Source organism: Rissa tridactyla, chromosome 1 (genome assembly GCF_028500815.1).
Source record: "Rissa tridactyla isolate bRisTri1 chromosome 1, bRisTri1.patW.cur.20221130, whole genome shotgun sequence".
Lineage (NCBI taxonomy): Eukaryota > Metazoa > Chordata > Aves > Charadriiformes > Laridae > Rissa > Rissa tridactyla.
Genome location: NC_071466.1, coordinates 144,213,014 through 144,233,885, shown reverse-complemented (window position 1 = coordinate 144,233,885; position 20,872 = coordinate 144,213,014). Strand labels below are relative to the sequence as shown.

Here is a 20,872-nt window from a genome sequence, read left to right as displayed (position 1 = left end):
GGGTGATTAATTCTTCCCTGCTTTCAAGCCTTCACATAAATCAACGAAGCAGTATTGGTGATGCGGTTGCAGAGATGGATGGGTGTTACGTGAAAGGAACGGTAACAGGTCCGTCATAGGTGCAAATGCTTTGGCAGCAGCAGTGTCTTGCTTGCTCTCCCTCTGTTTGCGATATTCCTTGAGTGTGTCCTTTTGGTGAACAGCCATGAGGCTTTAAATGCAATGTGGAGATGAGAAGGTTGAGATTTGTTTTCAGGGTGGTGCTGGTAAACTTCCTGCAGCTTGATGGTGGAGATAATTCTGCAGGTTCTGACTCCATTGTTGTGACTGAGTCTAAGGTGAATTTAAGAAAAATATTTTGATTAAACAGGCTTTCCTTTCTGTTTTATCCAAGGGGAAAAGTCTGTTGTGAGCCTGATCTGTTGTTCTCGTTACTGGGGGAGTTTCTGAATGGGACCTAAATACATAATTATTTGCACACCCTTATCTGTGTGACACAGTGTTTTCCAGGTCGGTATCTTGGGTTTTGGACTCACTTGTCATGATGCGCAGTCTTAAGTCCACGTACACAGAAGTGTTTGATCATAGAGATGTCAATATAGTGAATGGCGTTTCTCTCAGGATCGTTTTATAGGTGGAATGGGCCACTGAGGACCAGCGTTTGTTTGGCTTATGGCAAGCTCTTGACCTGCTCTCGGAAGGAGGGTGAAGTGCAGGATTGTTTGACTGTCATCTGTCACAAGGCTGTAATGCCTGGGGAGGGTGGAGAGGAGCCACTGATTACTGCAAGGCCTGCATGGGACAAGGCTTCCGCATAAACTGCTTGGAGGGACAGGGGATGTCTTGCAGCCCAGCATATGGTTGCAAGGATGGAGTCCAACCACATCTCCAGAGAGCTTTGTGACAGAGCAAAACTGTCAGAGGGCAGCAGGCCCTTGGTTGGAGAGTGCCTCCTTTTGTGCAGGGTAATAGCAGTGGTAGCTAGAGATGTTTTTCTTTTTGGACCTGGTTGGGAGGCTATCCCTATGTTGCCTGCACGATATATAGTGGTGTATGTTTATCTCCTTACCTCCAGACGTAGTAAAGCAGGACGTGGAGTGCAAGGCTGCCTCCTGCAAGGACCTACCATGCTGCTGTCTCCATCTGAAATCTGTTTCCATTTTCTTCAGCTTCTTGCTTTCAGACCTTGTGGTACTTAAAACTCCCCCTTTCTTCCCCATTCTTCCAAGGAATTTTGCAAAGAAATCAATAGCTGTCTTAATTATGACAGCAAAATGAAAAGGGCTGTAACATCTCCATAGCTACTTAAAAAGTACTTGTAAAATGCCAGTGGAAGAGAGTGCCCTACAATTATCCCATACATTCCTTGCATGCTGACTAAAAATTGTTTGCATTAGTTAAGTAATCGCTGCGCACTTGTCCGGTGAGAAATGTTTGGTTACTGCAATAAATTTTTGTTCCTTTAACCCTGTGAGGCTGAAAAAAATGAATTTGTCTTATGTAGAAAACTGACCTGAGCTCTTGGTAGATCAACTGATTGTAAATGTACCAGCTTAATACAGCTTGTTTTTTTTTTTCCTTGTGTTTCATGTAGCATCTGAAAAGAGACAGCTTGTGGCAAATTAGCGGGGGTGAGACTACAAAAAGTTGAATTATTCCTGTTTGAACAGTTCCCAGCATGCGAGGACTTGCTGCTTGGTTTGTGCATCATCTGTATCTTGAGTTAGACTGCCAGAGCGGCTGTGATTGAGGTGAAAGTAAATAACCTCCAACTGGAAATCTTGCCTTTGATGTAAACGATAATTTATTCATTCATCAGTGAAAATACTGTGGATGAGCAAATGATGTGGCTGGTGTGTGTTTGAGTTTCTCACAACAAATGTCTTGCCCTGTTGTGTTTCCACAAAGAGAAACTGTTTGACGTGCTGTCCTGCACTGTCCTGAAAAGTCACTTTGCTCCCAGAGCCGGTATGAAAATGCAGTTGTCAAAACATATGTATGTGAGGCGTTTCCCTGCGCCTTATGCTGCTCCATTCACTTTGGGGCACGGCATAAAAATAACAGGCTGCAGAGTTAGGTCTGCCGCGTTTACGCAAGGCTAAGTGTACTGTCAGGCATCTGTAAATGCAGAAGTGGTTGAAACAAGATGATGTTTCTGTAGGGATTTGCCTTGATACACTGATGTATCGCAGGGCCTCTTTCAGAGGGAGGGACTGAAGGGGGTAGGGAATCTACAGCACATGTGGCAATAGTTTAGGATCGGCTGACCGGTTGTTTAGGACATCAGTGTATCCAGCTGGACTGCTGATGCTAAATTGGAATTTGGCTGTGATATTGCAGTTAATTCCTCTTCTTACTAAATGTGCTATATCATTTTTCTATGGCTGTGGTAATTAGGGCTTGGCTTTACTGTTGCACCTGGTGAGGAACAACATTTCCCTTCCTTAGATCCAGCTGTGTTCATGTAGCTCCCACAGACTGTGTGTTTAGGAGCAAACTGGGGGCGTCTGTCTGTGTTTGTCTGTGTTAAAAGGAAGAAATGGGACCCCACCACCTTTCTTCTGAGCCGCATTGGATTTGGCGTCTCTTTTTGCCCTAAGATATTGGGCCGTTTGTGGGTAAGATGTTACTTGCTGTAAGCAGAGCGAGAAATAACAGTGCAGTGCATGAAATACCTGCCAGAGGCAATGAAGGTCCCACCTTTGCTTCTGGTGAGACCTCAACTTTGCGTTGTCTGACTTGCCATATTTTTCTGGAAAGAGAGAGGTTAATGGGGATGGAGACCCACTGATATGATAGCCCAAGTGCAGATGCCTTTGATGTCCCTTTTGTCTGGGTGAGCTGTTAGGGAAATGATTGGTGACAGGGGAGAGGGTATCCTGGTACTGCCTGCCCTGCGTGGGGGTGGTGGTGGTGTCTCTGCTGCTGAAGTCTTTGGGTGTGGAAGTGAGGGGCAAGGAAATGGGCTTCCCAGTGGGTTCAGGGGGGACTGGGCTGAGCTGGTGGACGTAGGGGTGGGCTTGTTGGGTGGTGAGAGCTGCTCCAAAGCCAGCTGCTGCAGAGCAGGTGACCCTGCTGGTTTGAGGAGTTATAAATCACAGGGTTGAGGATACAACAGCACAGTCCAAAGTTGCTTGACATAAAAATAACAAAAAAGACACTTTAAGGCTGCAAAGTTTTGTATTGGATGTGCTCATCTGGCTGGCCATCCTGATGTGTTAGCTATCTGTCTTGCAAGTGTACGTTGCTGGGTTGCTGCCTGCCTGGAGCCAGTATCCCCTGTCCTGTTGGCCTCTCCTGAGAGCAATGGAGAGGAAGAGTGGCCTCAGCAACCGAAGTGTGTGTGACCCTCAGGAGCCTCTATGGGCCCCGTTAGAGGACATGCTTCTTACGTGCACTGCTACCCGCCATGGGGTCTGTCCTCTAAGAGCGTGTCCCTGCCCGCTGTACAGCAGTCTCCCACAGGCATGCAAGGAAATTCAGAGCACCATAATTTATGCATTGTCCTTGCTTTAATCCTTCTTGTCTAGCTTGTGCTGCAAAGCTTTGAGGCAGAGATTTTTGCCTCCCATATCTAGAGCCTCATGCCTGGATCTGGTTGGTGTTTATACAGAAGTGCAAGGGCAGCCAGAGGTTCTCCAGGGTCTGATAGAAGCCATACGTGAGATTAATCCAAATCAAACTGTTATGCATTCCACGATAAACAGGAGGTTAAAGCACAGACTCAACATGTTGCATAAAGACTATGAAGAATGAAAAGTGAATCCTCCTCAAAAAGTTGGCTGTGCCTGTATGAGGCTTGATGAAGTTCTGACACAAGCTGGTACGCCAAGCTCACTGCGTAGGCGTTTGTGAGAAATGAGGCAGATTTATGGTAGAGGACTGTAGGGATAGGAAGGCAGAGGAGTGCTGCAGATTAAGTAAATTAGCTAAACATGGGCCTGCTGAGGGTGAATCTGTGGTTGTGGACCTGTGTGTTCCTCCCTAAGGAGGAGGGAGAGGTCAGTTTAGGTGCCCAGCGCTAAAATGGGCCAAACTGGAGCAGGTTCGCCTACATGATGGCATTTTGTATGCCCTTCTGGTACGTCTGCTTCCTCCTTGTGCTCTGCAGTGATGGAACGTGTGGCTGGGATATGGAAACCAAGGTAAAACAATCTGGTCAGGGCAACCTTTGGTTGGGTGGGTGACAGCCCCTGTTCTTGCTGCAGAGCCACTTGTGGGGGTTGGGGAACGCTGGAGGTTGGTTGGTGGCCAAACTGTCAAGGGAGAGTTTGGCACTTCCCATGACAGTGGGGAAAATGTGCTTCTAGGGCTGGCTGTTGTCCTTGTTCCCTTTTCCCACTGGGGTTGAGGGTATGGCGGACTTCCCAGCAGTGATAGCGTTAAGGACAGCCTCGGTGGCTGGGATGATTATCCCTGGATGGAGTTGGAGTCAGCTCCTGGAGGCACGGGGCTTTGCTGGATTATGTCTTTGGAGTGGGCACAGTTCTCCCACGAGGTTGTTAGGCCTCGTGAAGAACAAAATGCATACAGAGATGTCCATGCCCTGGGAGGTTTGCTGTTGTCAAAGAGCAGTGAAGGGAAGAGATGGATCGGTGTAATTCTACAGTCCAGTTTACTCTGCCCTTGAACAGTCAGAGCAGCATGAGCAATGCCATCTGCTTCTTGCAGGGCTGGGAGTGGGGAGGGAGGGATGGATGGGTGTCACCTAGGAGTTTCAAACCGCGGGTCAGCAGGGAAATGCAGCAGTGCTTCTCCATGGGAAAGCGTTGCCCACATGGTCCAACTGTCTCTCCTGCCACCACAGGGATAGTATCGATCTGGTGGATTTGAGCAGACTTACAGCCTTTCTGTAGAGCTGTGATGGCCAAGGAGAGGCGCTTCCTGAGTAAAATGCTGATTCTTGGCTGTGATTCTGTGCGCTAATAGTGCCTGTGTTGGAGAAAAGGAGCAATTCTGTATTATCGCATTTGAATTATGCATGTTGATCTTTTTTTCAAGCGTGCTGCCTAGGAATAAAGGATGGAGGAAATGCTTCTGGTGGTGAGGAAGGAACTTTCTAACTGCACTTGTGTGTCCCTCCTTCCCATGGGCTGTACGCTTGGCACTGGGACCATATTAACTACTTGTGTTTGGATTTCCAGAGAAGAGACTTCCTCTTGAGAGTTCCTATCGTAATTCACATCCGTGAAGCTGAATGCAGATGCTGCCTGGCAGGCTGTGAAGATTCAAGTCCAGCTGTGTATGTACAGAAGGGGAGAGATGTTATTTTGTCATCTGCAAAGACAACTTCCTAAAAATAGGCTAAAGCCCATGAATCTGGGAGCAAAAGTACTTGTCCCAAAAGTGTTACTTGATGCATCTTTCTTTTTCTTTTCCCCCTTAAGGAATATTTTTTTGGAATATGCTCCGTGTCTCAGCATTTGCATAAAAGCTGGTTGCGTTCATGATGGAGCTGCTGCTGAGTGGATGGGGCCAGACTGAGCTCTCTCTAGCTCTGCCACTTGTTCCCTCTGAGGCTGGGATATGTTGCCTCCCTTGTTTTCACTGCTTTCTTGCTATCCTGCTTTTTATCTTTCTTCTTTTGGATCCCGAGCACCTCCAAGATGGGGCTGCCTGTCTGCGTAGCATGCAGAGCCCTTGCAGTGTACCAGGGTAGACCACACAGCTGAAGGGGAGCAATGCTTTTGAGGGAGGCACAGGTGATAAAACGGAAAGTGGAGAGGTTAGTATGTTGAAGCGAGAGCTTTCCTGTGGTTTGGGCTGCTGCCTGTGGCCATGTTTTTATGTATTTGGTAGGGGCAGCTGCTCACATGCGCATAGCAGGCTTTGCCCCTGGACTTATTTGTTGTTTTGAGTCCTCTCCATACCGTGATGCTGTGTTTCTTTCTCTGCATCTCTTTTCATTGCCCCTCTTGTGTGCATCCTCTAAGGTGACCTGTACTGAGGAGTCTCTGCCAAGACCCCGTGCAGGTTTTGGGAGTGGAATCGCCCAATTCCCTCCTTTGCAAGGCTGGGGCCTCCAGCGGTGCAGTGCTGGCTTCATTTTGTGAAAACGGAATAAAGCAGATCAGTATTAACTTGCCTTCACGGAGTTGATCCTGGCTGCAGTTCAGTTGGATTATGTTAGCTGATACCCAGAAGCAACTGAAGCAACTTAGCCTCTAAACAGCGTGAGCAGTTGCTTGGCTGTTCGCTTGTCACAGCTCTGTATTCACTGACTGGATTGCTGGAATAGTATGAGGTAGTGTTAAGTGCCTGGATAAGGCTTTGGAAAAGATCTTCCGTCAAAACACTTGATAAACCGCCTACTGTAATGCAGAATGCTGGTCTGTCTTTCTGCAAATTGAATTGTTGGAGAGCTCTTATGATTATTAAAAGATGCTTTGTGTTAATTTAATTTCCTGTAAAAGAGACAAGCTGGATGATTCAAAGAAACAATGCAGATACTTAATCCAGGTAAAAGCAAAACTTCAGTATCTGTGCATATGCCATACTTACAGGTTTCCAGTGGCATCATGTGCAAGGAGGAAGTATAAAAATATACATGAAACCCCAGTACTCTAAAATTTGTCAATTTTGAAGAAAGCGTTTAGCATTTGTAGAAAACAATTTCCCCGTGGTATTTTAAATGAGTTTAAAACTGTATTCCAGACAGGTTGTTAACAGTCAAGATTCAGCAGTGATCTTGTGAGCAGAAGGGCTATTATTTGGGCTTTCTGGCTGGGTTCCAACTGAAAGGATCCCAATTCAGAGTGAAATGTCTCCTTGCTCTGGGCAGGCATAACTGTTACCTCCCTTTCCTATTCCACAGGGAACAGCAGCTTCGCCTCCTTTTTTTCTTGCTGATGTCCTTCAGAACTGAGTTAAGCCCTCAGCAGTCTTGCTCATGTATATTGAACTTGACGAACTTGATCACTCCTGCTAGCGATGAAGGGCTTGTGTGCCTGAAATACTGAATGGTGCTCTTGCTCTCCCCTAGTGAGTGGCCGAAGAGAAGAGCTTGTGGGGAGAGGTGGTCTCAGCTGCGTATCCTGGAGGAGCTGACCCCTCTCAAATGAGTCAAGCTCAAGCAATCTTGGGCATCCTTTGAAAGACGGATACTGTTCTGGATAACAGTGGCTGTGCTTGCAGGATGCCAAGGGGTCCGAATGCTCCGCTATATTTTTACGTAGCACTAAACTTTTAAAATAAATATATATTTTATAGATATAAATCTATAAATATATATGGAAAAGTTTTGTTGTTTTCTGAATTTGTCCACAGGATATGATGCTGTTGTACCTGCGTGCATGGCAGGGGGAAAATAGCAGGGACAACTTGGAGGGCTTAGGCATCCCTGAGTGTTGCTTTCTTGCACTCGTGCTTAGGTATTGCTTAAATGTGCTTCATCAAACTTTCACCTGTGTCTCCCGCCAACTCAAGCTAAAGGCACCATGCTCTAATTAAAGATATAGATGGGAGGTCAAGTTAGAGGCAATGCTTGAGCTAATTTTTCATGTAGATGAACTCTCTGATAATTAGTCTATCTAAGTCCTGCAGCAGTTTAGCGTCTTGTTCTGTCATTTTCTTTCCCAATACCCTACCTTCCTGCTGTAATGCTGTTCAAAGTCTGTCTCACCTCAGAAGTGGCTGCCTATCAATAATGCATCAAGTGGTGTTCCTTGGACTGCGTGTATATAGCTGCTTGTATAACTTCCAAATGCTTTTTATAGCAAGAAGCATGCTAATACAGCGTGGTTCGTCATGAACTGAACTTACTGCTTCCCTGAATCATAGAATGGTTTAGGTTGGAAGGGACCTTGAAGATCATCTAGTTCCAACCCCCCTGCCCTGGGCAGGGACACCTCCCACTAGACCAGGCTGCTCAAAGTCCCATCCAGCCTGGCCTTGAACACTTCCAGGGATGGGACATCCACAGCTTCTCTGGGCAGTCTCTTCCAGTGTCTCGCTACCCTCAATAGTCATATCTTAGTAATATCTCTCTCACAAACGCCAAGCCCGGCTGAAGCTGGGAGTGAGGATAGCACATGTGTATTGGTGTTCCCTTAACTGCGTGTTTTGAGAGAGCTTTTCTGTCTCCTATCGCTGCTGCAGACTCTGCTCAGAAGGAGTCCTGAGAGAAGCCTGCTACTGTGTAGGGGCTTGAGTGGGTGCCCTTTGCAGGACTGCTCCGTAGCCTAGCAGTCCTCCACTACTGCACTCGCAATATCTTTCAGTTCGTCTCTCTGCCCCAGTGTAATGTGTTTGAGTTGAGTGCTCTGCATGCGCAATGTGGGTGTACCAAGCTGTTCCAAGGTGGTGACCTTCCTTGTGTTCCCAAATGGAATGTTGCAGGTCACAGGAAATACAGCTGCATTGCTTGGAGTTTCCTAAATTCTTTAAAAGGATCTCCTGGGAATAAAGGCTCTTATTGCTCTTTTTCTTAATATTTTTTTCTTCTGTCTGCTAATAATCTTGGCTTCTTGTTCACTGTTTTCTCTGTTTTTAAAAATACTTTAAAAAAGGAAACAATGGTTTCTTTTTTTTTTTTTTTTTCCCCAACTGAGTTTGCTACGGTATCTGTAGGGCAAATAAATCTCCTTTTTCCTTCTTCCTGGTGTAAGAATACCTTTCATTTGAGAGAAAATATAAATCTAAAATAACAAAAATTATAGTTGAGCTTTATTAGGTAGGAAAATAGTGATGTAATGAAATGGCTAGTGGAAGGACCAGTGAGACAGATCATATGGGCTCTGCTTTCCAGAAAGCCCCACACTTTGCCGAAATTGGTTCTTAGACATCGCAGCTGTAGTGCCCCACGCGGCTTTAAGTTTGCACTTATATAGGCATTCACCTGGATGATCAGCCCCATCAAATTTAGACCGAGCAAAGCCAGAGGGATGACTGGCAAGGGCTTGCAGAAGACCTATCTGCTGCCCTGTCTGGCCTGGAGCAATCTCACCCCACTGGAGCTGGCAGCCACCCATGGGAGCTGCTTGCGAGAGGTGCCTGCCTGCTGCACAGCCCTTCTGCCTCACTGGCTGAGCAGGCTGGAGCAGGAGAGTGGGAGGATGGCCGTGCAGAAGGGAGAGCCTCTCCCTCCAGTCCAGGTTAGGGGCAGGCTCCTCGGGGAGGGCTTGCAGGTGGCCATGGGGCCCCTCTCTCTTCCTTCGGTCTTCCTTCCTTTTCCCACCCCACCCTGCCCCCTCAGACCATCTTGGGGTTAATTGCAGCTGTTTAGGGGAGCAAACGTCTCCAGCTCCTGAATCAGTGGTACACGTATGTCTGGATCGTTCCCCCTCAGGGTTCATGACTAGACTGCATCTTCACAACTCTGACTATAAAGGATTCGTGACCAACATGAAAGGACTCAGAAAAATTCAAAATTGTTTTAGCCCTACCCTGGCACCTTCTCCCTCTGCTTTCATAATGTGCAAGTATAAGCATCAGAACTTGGCTCTCTGTAATGAATCCAGCCTTGGCTTGTGGAGATGCATATTTAGGCGGTTCTCCATTAAGTCAGTACTACAACACTGTAAAAAGTGCCCTTTGAATCAAAACAGTCTCCTTTATGTTTAGGCAGAGAAAATACTCGGTGTTAGCCTGGGTTAGAGAACTCTCCTGTTGATCTTGTTCAAGGCTCTCTTACTTTCTTGACTTTACAACGCCGTTGGGTCGTGCCTCGTTTTGTCTCTTCAGTTTGCATGGTTGCCATATGGGAAAATCCCATCTGCAATCCTCAAGCTGCTGCAAGTCTGATGGAAAACATTGTTGTAAACTGCTCTGTTTAAGCAAGGAGACACTGAGGATTGATTACGTGAAGTTCAACCTTCAAAACCATTTCCCAGACCCCCGTGTATTTGGTTTTTGGGTTTGTCTGTACTAATAAAGCTTATTTTTAACTCTGTATCAGCGTCCTTGTACAGAGGCTCAAAGATTACCTGTGCATTATTAGAGCCAACTGTTGGATTTGCATAGTCTTAACAATGTTACAACATGGAATTTTAATTAAAAGTAGTAGAGCCCTTGGATAGGAAGTCAAAACCTTAATTGTTAATACAGTACAATTAAGTTTCTCAGTACCTAGCTGGCAAGTACACAAAACTCACTGTGGTATGGAAAGGCTGTTTGTAAACACAGAAGTGTAGAGGTGTGTAGAAGAAGGTTTTTGCAAATACCAACTGTCTGAATTGTTCTACTCTTTAAAAAAAAAATAAAATAAAAAATTCCCCCTTTTGTCTTAAATACTACTGTTTTTGCTGTTCAGACTTTGTAACTACACCCTATTCCTTTGCTTGGGCTGAATGATTTTAAACAGCTAAAGCAATGAGGCTTGCACGTTGTGAGGTGCTGCAAGCCTGTGTTCGGTTTCCTTCCTTGGTGAGCATTTACACAAATTTTGAGGTCTCAGTCTTGAATTAAAGGGAAGGCTGGATACAGATCTGTATTCTCTATTTTCGACTCGCTTGTAGGGAGTGGTAGTCAGTGCAGGACAGTGGTTATTTCAGCAGTGACCTTTTCAGCATCCAGAATATTTATTGTTCAACAAAATGTTGAAAAAACTATAGTGAGACTGGCCTTTAAAGCTTGCATTGCATGCACAAGGCCATAGTCTTAGCATAGAGTAAGAGCTCTGGGTTTAGGCTGTCTTTTCTTGCTTTTCTTGAGGGAAGCCTGACACAATATGGTAAAGAGATGTGCTGGAGCCCCCGAATGAGTTGGCAGCAGGTCCTCGAACCTGAAGTCGGAAGCCTGTGGTTTGCCAGACCACACTGTAGCGTCATTACCAGATAGCGTTGGCTGTGACTCTGGGGGCAAAGTGAGCCAGGGCAGACTGAGGTTTGCATCGCTCTCCTGCTGCACGTGGTGCGGGTGTCTGTTGTGCTGTCCTTTCCTGTGCTTGTTTTACATGGATGTGATTCTTTCTGAGTATTGGATAAACTCTGTTTACCCTGCTCTGAGTGGAGAGTTGAATTCTTCAGTGCTCTCTGGGCTTTGTTTTTTTTTTTTTTAAGGAAAGAAGTTCATGGATTTCTTTAGGAAAGAAATGCCAAGTGAATTCAAAGATGTAAAGCTTCCTAAATTACTCATCTTTTCCACACAAAACTTGATGAAACATTGCATTTCTCTGAGACGTTTTCTAATGACCCAATGTATCTGGCTTCATACAGAACATCTGAAAGAAACTTTTGGAAAGTAGAGCCATGGAATAAATGGCAAATGAAATCACTTTACAGCTCTGTCTCATTTGTATTACCAGGGGGAGAGGAGAGCGATTACTTCTTGGCAAATCAGGCTGCATGAAGGAATTCTACATAAAGACTATAATAACTGTCCTGATGAGTAAGAATTGGTGATGCAAGCGGGACGGGGAAATGCATTATCACCAGCTGCATTGCTGCCATGTGTGTGAGGATTGCTGTGGTTTAATGAGCTCAGCAGGACCTGCGGTAAGCTGTTTTAGTAATTTCATCTTGCAGCAGGTGATCTCTCAGCCGTCAGGTCCCCAGCTTGCATAAAGAAGGGGGGAAAAAGTCCCGAATTAAAAAAAAAAAAAGAACATGGTGTTGCGTGTTGGCAGCCCTGTGCTTCAGATGCATTTCTCTGCAGAAGAGAGCTAGCTGGCTGTTCAGCGTTGCACACGCAGCTCATACAAACTCTTTCCAACCTGTCTGTCTTTTCCCTGCACTTCATTTCTCATGCTCTTCTGGTTCATCTTGATCACCCACAGTAGAGCATTGCCTTTATCCTGTCTGATGCTTGTCTTGACTTGCACCCTCTTTGAAATTCAGTGCTCTGCAAGCTTGACATCTGCTAGACCTTGTCCTCTCTGGGGTTAGAGATGTGCTGTGTCTAAGGGGTTAACCTTGACAAGTTGCACAAAAGTAATGGTATGGTTTGCCTTCTCCTGGAGTGTTCAATGAGGTGACCCTCTTGTGCTGGTGGTTATTACAGTGAAATGTCTTCCCCAGTGACAAGCCCCCGGGATGCTGATGGTTCAGTGATGGACTTGTTAACTCTGTTTACTGTGCACAAGATGGTAAATAAGGAATGAACGGGAAGTGAAAGTTGTGTTGGAGCTCAGTAGTTAAGCGTGTTTTGTGGAAATCAAAATAAAATGGCCTTTGCCTCTTTTTGGGGCAGTGCTCCTGTTCCTAATGACAGTCTTAAGAACTGACTGTTCATGAGCACAAAAGCACTTAAGGCAGCCACTGGAAAGTACTAGAGTACAAATTCAGAACAACTTACCTGTATTCTTATGCATTCCTTTGTACTGTACCCCATAAACCACAATGTTTTTGCAAGTGATGACTTGCCCCGTAGATAAAACAGGAGCTGTGTGTTACTATTTGGTCAAGTATGGGAGGCTATTTTTTCCCCTCTGCAAATTTATAGGATTTGCAGGGGATACTTCAGGGTAAAAGGAACTGAGGCAGAAACATGCTGTCACCTGAAGGCCTTTGTACCCTGACACCGTCATTGAAGTAATCTCTCATATCGTCTGTGGAGGGGGCTCTAACAAGAGTAAACCACTATGTACGGTAACAGGGGTGGGTTGGTTTGCAGAAGGTGAGGGGTACGACGGTGAGTTTTTCTGAAAGGACCTTGTCTGCTTCTCCCATCTCTGTTGCTTCCACCATCTCCTCCATGGGACAGCAGCACACGCTCCTAGCTGTGGGTAGAGGCGATGGACCTAGAGCCTCCCAGTGAAAGGCTTAGGTTTCGCCCAGCCCTTCTGCACCGGGAATGGGATCTCCCCATGCTCCACGGGGTCCTGGAGGTGGTCCTTTCCTCAGTTTATGTGGTAGAAAATAATCAGATTAAGTGACATTGAATTCTTTGCTGTGGCCCAACTTTTACACAGCAGTTAAAAAAAAAATCTGTTTTGCGAAATTACTGGAATCTAGGAATATCCTTATGTAGGATGGTTAATAGAGACATCCTTATGTAGGATTTATGCGGCTTCTAATATTATCTGTCCCCTATGGAAAAGATGACTATTAGGTGATTTCTAAATAGAGATACAACGCAAGACATACTTAATGGTACACTTGTTTGCCCTTGGCATCTTGTGAGTAGTTCTTTCACATCTGACTTTCGTTTTGGAGTCTAGGCGAAGTTTCCCTCTTTCCTTAAAAAAAAAATAATAAAAAATAACAATCCTTCCACAAAACAACCCAACCCACCAATTAAATGTGAAATATTTATTTATTCATTTGTATTTCATGTGAAATATGAAACTAGCTTTCACTGAACTAGTTTCTGCTTGGCTGCTGTGGTGGTTAGGGCTGCTTGTTCTTCCATGAGAGTGAAAACTGGGTGCACGAAGTTGGGAGAGTTAATAGGACCGAGTTGAATGGAAAGCTCATAGGTGAAGATACTGCTTTCTGGGGTCAGATAATCCCCACCCATCTCTGTTTCAGGCTCTGCTCTGATGCATTTGTCGGTCATAATTCATTGTAATTTCAGGCTTATTGTTTTTGTTGGATGCCTTTATTTTTATGCTTAGGCTCTGACTTGTTCCCAGCCCCAGTGTTTCAAAGCTCTATTTCGTAAACCTTGCCACCTTGCTCTTGACACACTGCTCAGAGCCCTGGGCTATAGATGCCAGCGCCCTGCTATTAATGAGAGGAGCCAGACTATCGCAGCTGGAGAGAGATCATCTCGTCACTGGACAGAGATCCAGTGCTCCTGACAGGATGAGCCGCTTCTCCGTGCGGCCATCAGGACATGTGTTGCTCTTGGCCGGGGGTGTTTGCTGCAGCGGTGGAGGTGTTTGGGCCGTTGTGGCCATCCAGTCCTGCTTCCCGCAGAGGAAGGCCTCAGTCTGCAGGCTGGATAAAGTGCCCTCTGACAAATGGGCTGCCATGGTTTGCATATTAAGACCGTGAAGAGCGTGGGAGGAAGCCAATGCTGGTGACTTCTTAAATTGTTGTGTAATCGGTCTGAACTTGAAGTGATGGTTTAGAAGGGGAAAATGATTTTGCATCTTGTTTATCCCATGAGTTTTGTGCTCTGCCTGCATCTTTTCTGTGTCTTGAACTGCATCCTTGGTGTTTTCCCTGAGAGAAAAAACTGTTTTTTCTGTTGTTGCAGGACACCGACCTCTTTAAAGGAGAGAGACTGAAGGCCTAATGAAGTTTTTCCTGAGGATAATGCCCTGTAATTGTTAGTGAAACGGTATTTAATGCAGGTAGCAGCATCCTTATTTACTCCTTAAATAAAGTGCTATAATAGGTTGGTTATAAAGAAGATTCTTGAATAAAAACAAACTAAATCAGAAAGGCTTGTGGGGTCACGGGGAGGAGATATTTCATTTTGCATTCACGGTGCAGAAGCGTTTGTTTCTAAGAACTAAGACAAATAAAACCTCCTGCTGTCTGTCCGCTAGCTGCTAAGCGCAGAGAGGACGTGGGGCGAGTCTCGCTTGCCATCAGTGGCTGTGGGACTTGCTTTGGGGTTGCTCAGCCCTGGCTGGGGGTGGATGCCCATCCTGGCTCTGCAGGGTGCTCCCCTTGCCCATCCCGGTTGCCCGGCACCTCTCAGGGTAGTCATTGCTTGTTTCTGGCCCTCAGCCCTCCACTTCTTCTGAAGTAGAGATAGTTTGATTGTACTTCACATCCCCTAAAGCTGTCCAGATTTATGATACTGAGAGCTCCTTGGGCAAAAGCAACCAGCATAGGTTGCAAGTGATCTCGATTTGGCTCATAAGCTTTTGTTCCCTCTGTACTTCTTACAGGCAGCATTGTTCTGTCATCTTTCAGTAGTGTCTCTGGGTTCCATTCCCTAGCAAGAGCTTTGTGGTATGTGGTGTGCATTTCTCCTTTCCTGGGTTGAAGAGGAAGGTGGCTGCAGTTTTTAAGTGACGGTTCTGGATAGGGATCTTACTTTCTATTGCAGCTGTGACACAAGTGGATTGAGGTGGGTCTAGCCTGCCCCGGCTCTTTCACAAGCGTGCTGCTGTGCTGCCCCTGTCCTGTCTGCCAGCTGAAGGCATGGACCATTTGTGGACCCAGTAGCATCCAGCATTATTTGTGGGTATCTGAAGATGAAACACAGCTTGTAAACAACTAGCCCAGGATGTGATGGAAGAACGATGCGTTGTGATATTTCCAGGAGGTGGAAGGAGGGCAGGGAAGGGACATCATTGTGCTTGTAGTTATGGAGATGGCAAAGAGCTGCCACCAACTATCCCTCAGGTAGCAGAGTTGACAAAACCTAGTTACGATTTTCTTTCCCCTGTGTGCATTGACCTTCTGTCCACCATAACCTGTGATCCTTCTCTTTGGACCCCTTCATTTTCGCTGTTCCTCCTCTCCAGATTATCTTTTCCCTCCCTTTTGGCTTGGTCCCTGGTTTCTGTCCAGTGTGTCTCAAGCTGGCCACACGGGAGAAAACATGTACACTGGATGCCCGCATGCAGATGATGATGGCATGGCTGCTGGGCCAAACAAAGCAGGGAATTGTTGACTTCTTGCATCAGAGTTGGACTTCGTGTGAGGCTAATTTGGATATGTCTCCTCTACCTACACACTCATTTCTCCCAAAGATGTAAGAATGTGACACCTATTCATATCTCTTTGCCTTCTGCCAAATGTGGTCAAAATTGACTAGCAAGTTGAAAATTTAATAGGGTGAGGACTGACAAACAACACTACCCCATAAAGTTAATTTCCTTTAGAATCCAGGCCAAAAATAGGTGGTGAGGGTTTTATTCTGCAATCATGTGCTTTAAAACTGTGTGGAACAATGTGATTAATAGAAATGGTATCTTCAGGATTATTTGCAGTGCATATGAAAACACAACAGCTGAATCCTGTTGTGTGCATGTATATTAGCATGTAACCAACTTAAAAGGACTGAAACAAGTGAAGCGTCTGCATGGAGAAATAGCAAAATAAATGTATGAAACTTTTACTTGTGAAGCTGGCAAAGCCTCTAGTTATGTGATCTTAATTTCTAGGTTTCTTAACTAAAATCTTTTGGCTACCTCTTAACAGCAACAATGACAACAAAAATAATGTATTTTGTTCCTTTTCCTGTTAAGTGCTTTTGGGTTTTGCTGTTTGTATAGCTTCTACCTCACTTCTCAGCTTTGGAGACACAGAGTTTGGATGTGTGCGCCTCACTAACAGGACTTCTTAAGTTTGTGGTGTTGGAGCTATTTAAGTTACTTCTAGGAATGGCAAAGTATTGCTGTGACTGAACTTCAAAGTGAAGGATGCCCATAACAATTCAGGATAATTGAAGGGGGGGCATCTTCCTGGGAAACGTTATGGCAAACCTTATATGTGAGCCCAATCCCTTTTTTTAAGGAATGCCTTGTGCTTATTTCTAGTAGAGTTGGGAAGGAAGACAGAAACCAGTGTGTGGCAACGCCAGTCAGATTAAGAAGATGAACAACACTGATAAAGCTGCGCCTTTTGCATCTGGTGGAGCATGCCAAATTTGAAGGTGTCCCATAAACTTTCAGCCAAGAAGCACATGAAGGCTTTTCTTGGCTCTTCTGCACGTGTAGAAGAGTAAGACCAAACTGGTGCTTGTGAGAGAGAAAACACTTCAATAATTTTTTCGTGTTAGTTTAGTGATAGCAGCGTTACAGCCCATTGTGATTGTCTCGCCCTAAAAAAGCAGTCTCTTCTAATGAAATTCTTGCAGCCTCTTGGCTTCCAGAACCAGGGCTGCTTGAGACACCAACCTAGTTACTGGTATTTATACAAGGACAGGAGTGATGCCTGAAGATGGCTATGCGCCCTGTGTGCTCCGGCTTGCCATGTGGTTAGCAAGATAGTAGCTTTAGTCACCTTGGTGTCAGCAAACTTGACATAACTGTGAAAGAAGCAGAATACTGAAAAGACAAGTATTCAGTGGTATCAAATTCATGCTTTGGAAAATGTCTTCCAGGAGATTGAATTCTCTCGTATCTGATTGTACAGACTTCTTATCACACTGCTTCCATAACATGGGCACTGGGGGCATGAGATCTTCTATGAAATTCATAAAGTAGTCCTCCTTGTCTTACAGTCTGCAGGCTCATGTCTGCATTTTCACAGTCGATCAACTGCATATAATCTGTTGCTTTGGCTTGTAGAATTAAAGCACCAGCTGACAGAAACTGCATGGCGTAGTGCTCCAATTCGGAGATGGACTCAGTCAGTGATTAGTATTAAGTTAGTAATAGATTAGTCATAAATTTTTTCCTTGCACAAATCTTGTCTAGTTTCACTTAAAATCTGGTTAAGTTAGTGATTTGAAAGCTTTTATTTAAACCTTATGCAGTTTGTTCTTGCTACTGATCTTATAAGTACTTCATTAAATGATCTTCCTGGTGTTACTCTTCTCTGACTCAGGAAATTATTTGTAGTATTTTGTTATGCTTCCAGAAAGTGTTTCTTTGCTGTGGGAATTGGCTATGTTGTCTGGATTTTCCATTGCTGGTATGTTCATTCAGCGACATTTGTGCTTGTACATTGTTCAAATGTCCTGTTTTGTGTTAGGAAATACTGTATGAGATACCAGCTGCTTGGATCAATGGAGTTAATGATGTGGTTAGTTTTGCTCAAGTCCCCTTTAGTTTTCACTTTTGGTTTCTGTGTATGCCAGACGCCCCAGTTTTGTATCGAAACTTGGTTTTTAAACTCAAGGCTGGTGCTTGCAGGATGGACAAGTACTGTTTCGGGTTTCAGCTGTGGGTGAAGTAATACCCAAAACCAGGTTGGTTTGTTAATGTGGATGCTGTGTGTTTTTTGTCTATGTCAAAAGAGCTGCAGCCTTCTAGAAACCAAAAATAAAGATAAGGGCTAATGCATCTGTGTTTTACGTGTTTGTCCAAGTGCAGCTAGGCTGTCCCATCGTAAATAAGAGATGTGTTACGTGGTCTGCAACAGCTGAAAAATGTATCCAGGGCCAGGGTGACTTAAATGTGAGAGAGAATGTGTGGTGGTGGTGGATGATACTTGGTGTGGATTAGGTGATATATACAAACGTGGGGGAATTATTCAAGCTCTAGCCCTGATTACTTCCACTCAGGTTCAAACCAGCCTATGCCCAAAGGCCTTTTACAAAGAATTGTACCATTAGCGTACCAAAAAAAAAGACATGCATCAATGACTTTTTCCATGGAGAATCATTATGTTCCCAAATCATCCAGACTATGAGTGTTTCTTCATTGCTTTGCTGCCCACTTTTTCGGGGGGGGGGGGCTGAATAATGAGATTGCAGAGACGCCTGTGCATGCCTCAACAAGAAGGAGCCGTGCCTGTGTGGGAGCCTGCCTGTACGCTTGAGTGAAGCCACGGCTGGGCTTTTGGGAAGAGGCGTTGTGACCACGGATGGAGGGTGACTGGAAGGGGAGGCTGTCAAAAGAGCTCCAAGCAATCCTACCTTGAGAAAGCAAAGGTATAAATGGTCCAATTACAAAACCTGGTAATCGAGCAGGGCTGGCCCTCTCAGTTGCCGTTCTTGGATGATAATTTACCCTTCCAGCTAAAAAACTCCACCCTTTCCCAGAAGTCCAACAAGTCCCAGTTTTCACCCAGCGTCCCTGAGTCCCAGACACTTTCCCCAGGGGCTGCCAGCCTTCCTGGCATCCTAATGCAGGTCACAGGGTAAAGCCCCTTGGATCTCTGCGTTCTCTGCCTCATTCAGCCAGAAGAAATATCAGGGTGAACGTCACAGCCCATCCTACAGGAATTATTTTTGAAAACAGTCTTCAGAGGTGAGGGTGGGCAAGAGAGGTTTCCTTAGCTGTAGGATTAGACGGAGCCTGAGATTTCTGAGGAAGTTCATTAGTAAAAATTAAATGGAGCTTGAGGAAGGAAGGAAGGAGGGGGGGAGGAAATTTAGACCACTTCCCTAGGAGCCTTTGAAACAAACTGAATCCTTATGGTGACAGTGCACAAGGTAGGGTCTAAGGCAGTTCATTTTTGAGAAATACATTTAAGCATTCCCTTCCACATTAGATAGTGAGCAGCCGTACAGCTTGCCCAAGGTGTGGGCTGTGTATGTTGTAACTGACTGTGTTGAGAAGGAAATGACTAAACTTTCTGTCAAACCACAGTAACAAAGAACATCAGTTTTACGAAAATAGTCATGGTAGAGAGGCTCGGGAATAGCTGTGGTGCTGCTGGCACACCATGCTGGAAAGAGCAGATCAGTCAGAGATCGTCACTCTTGGGCAGCGTGACTCTCCCGTCCTTAAAGACGGCATCAATGGAGGGAGGCAGACCTGGCAGGACTGTGAGGGAGATGAGTTCTGAAAAGCTGCTGGGGCTTTCCTGTGCTGGAGAAGACTATGAGGAAACTGGGGCAGGACTGTCAACTGCCTCTGAAGTGGGTGTCAAAAAAGGCAGACCAGCTGTGACAGCAAGCAGCTGGCTGGCCGGCCGGCCTCACATAGCTGGGCACAGTGTTAAAATCCCACAGCCGCTGGGCTCTGCATCTCCTTCCCCGCTGCCCGACTGCTGCCTGTGGGTCCTGGCAGCCCGGGCAGTGGGAATCCCAAAGATTTGGGAATCCCAAAAACTTGTCAATTCGTGAGTCTTGCCTGGCTCAGCTGGAGTTGAGTATTTGCAACGAAGGGGAGAAGTTCCATCTAATTATAGGTTTTCCATTTCAGCTCTTGGTATTACTTTAAGCAGACTTAAAATAACACTGTTAAACTTTTTTTCCCCTAGCTTTGTAGTTTCATACATGATATTCTGCAGTACCCTTTATAGAAACCTCAAATGTTTGGTTTTTTTTTTCCCTGCCTACCATGTTTTGTCTCTTTTTCCATCTGTAGGATGATTTTTTCCTGTGTTGCACAGGGCTCAGTACATAATTATTCTGTTGCAATAGCCTGAAGTCCCAGTCCTGTGATGGAGTCTGCTTGCATAGATTCATATGTCCCTGTCATTTGTGTTCTGTGTAATTTTTTTTACCTGGTGTTTTTGTCCAATCTAGTTTAAAAACTGCTTTGAGAAGCAATGAGTACCCAATCATTTGTGTGCCCCGAGACCATCTATTATAAATTTTTAGTATAGACCTGAAACTGGATTTTTTTTTTTTTGTGCTCATCTCCCAGTCATGCTTAGGCTGAATTCTCTCTGTCTTAGTTTACACCATCTGAATGTTCGCAGTTGGTCTTTGCGCCAAGTCAGACATGCCAAGACTGACACCAGTCAGTGTGTGTCTCTTTAGCCCTAAATTTTTTGGAGGGCTGATTCTTTGCTTTCTGGTGGTGATGTTTGTTTGTGCTAAACGTCTATCAATTTGGCAATATCTGTTCTTAACTCTTGGTGTGAATTTTTTTTTTTTTTTTTTTTTGTTCGGAGAGCAGCATCTCGGTGTGCCAGCGCCAGTGTCCTAGGTGGGGATGCAGAGGAGTCGTAACTAGAAGAGCGAGTTACCCATCCACTGAGTGATGAACAGTATCTTTACAGCAGTGTTCCTGGCTGTTTCAATTCTTCTGCCAGCCATATTTTACTGAGCACTCATATATGAGTTACTGATTCTTACCGTCTCTTCTAACGGGAGCTCATGCAATATCCTAGGCTTGGAATTTTTTTGTTACTGGTCTGAAGTTTTATTTCCCAAACATCCCTTTTGCATTTCAAATTCAAAGTTTATCCAGAAGCTTCTCCCAGAACAATTTTGTCAAGCTTCCCACACCAGATAGCTCTTATTTTGACCACAATCTGTAGATGGGAGTATCCGTGACTAAAACATTCTGTCAAACCACAGTAACAGAGAACATCTTTGATTTACCAAAATAGTCACGGTAAAGAGACTCAGGAATAGCTGTTGGGAGCGAGCTGTAGGGTTGGTTCAGTGCTGTGAGCTGCTCTGACTTTCACTGGCTTTGCTTTGTGCTCTGATCAACGTTCAACACCGTGGGGTACTTGGTTGG

The 20,872-nt window shown here is 45.2% G+C and overlaps 1 protein-coding gene across 14 annotated transcripts in view; it reads left to right on the top strand.

The window, feature by feature from the left end:
• The window catches only part of PPFIBP1 (PPFIA binding protein 1), a 118,887-nt gene that overhangs the window by 9,648 nt on the left and 88,367 nt on the right, over positions 1 to 20,872 (top strand). For 4 of the 14 annotated variants that reach the window (XM_054187494.1, XM_054187504.1, XM_054187576.1 and 1 more), the window contains one exon: positions 14,080 to 14,176. The exons of the other annotated variants lie outside the window; for them this stretch is intronic. The gene's annotated coding sequence lies outside the window, so the exon portion shown is untranslated. Of the gene's footprint in view, positions 1 to 14,079; positions 14,177 to 20,872 lie in introns of those variants that run through there. 14 annotated transcript variants of the gene reach the window in all.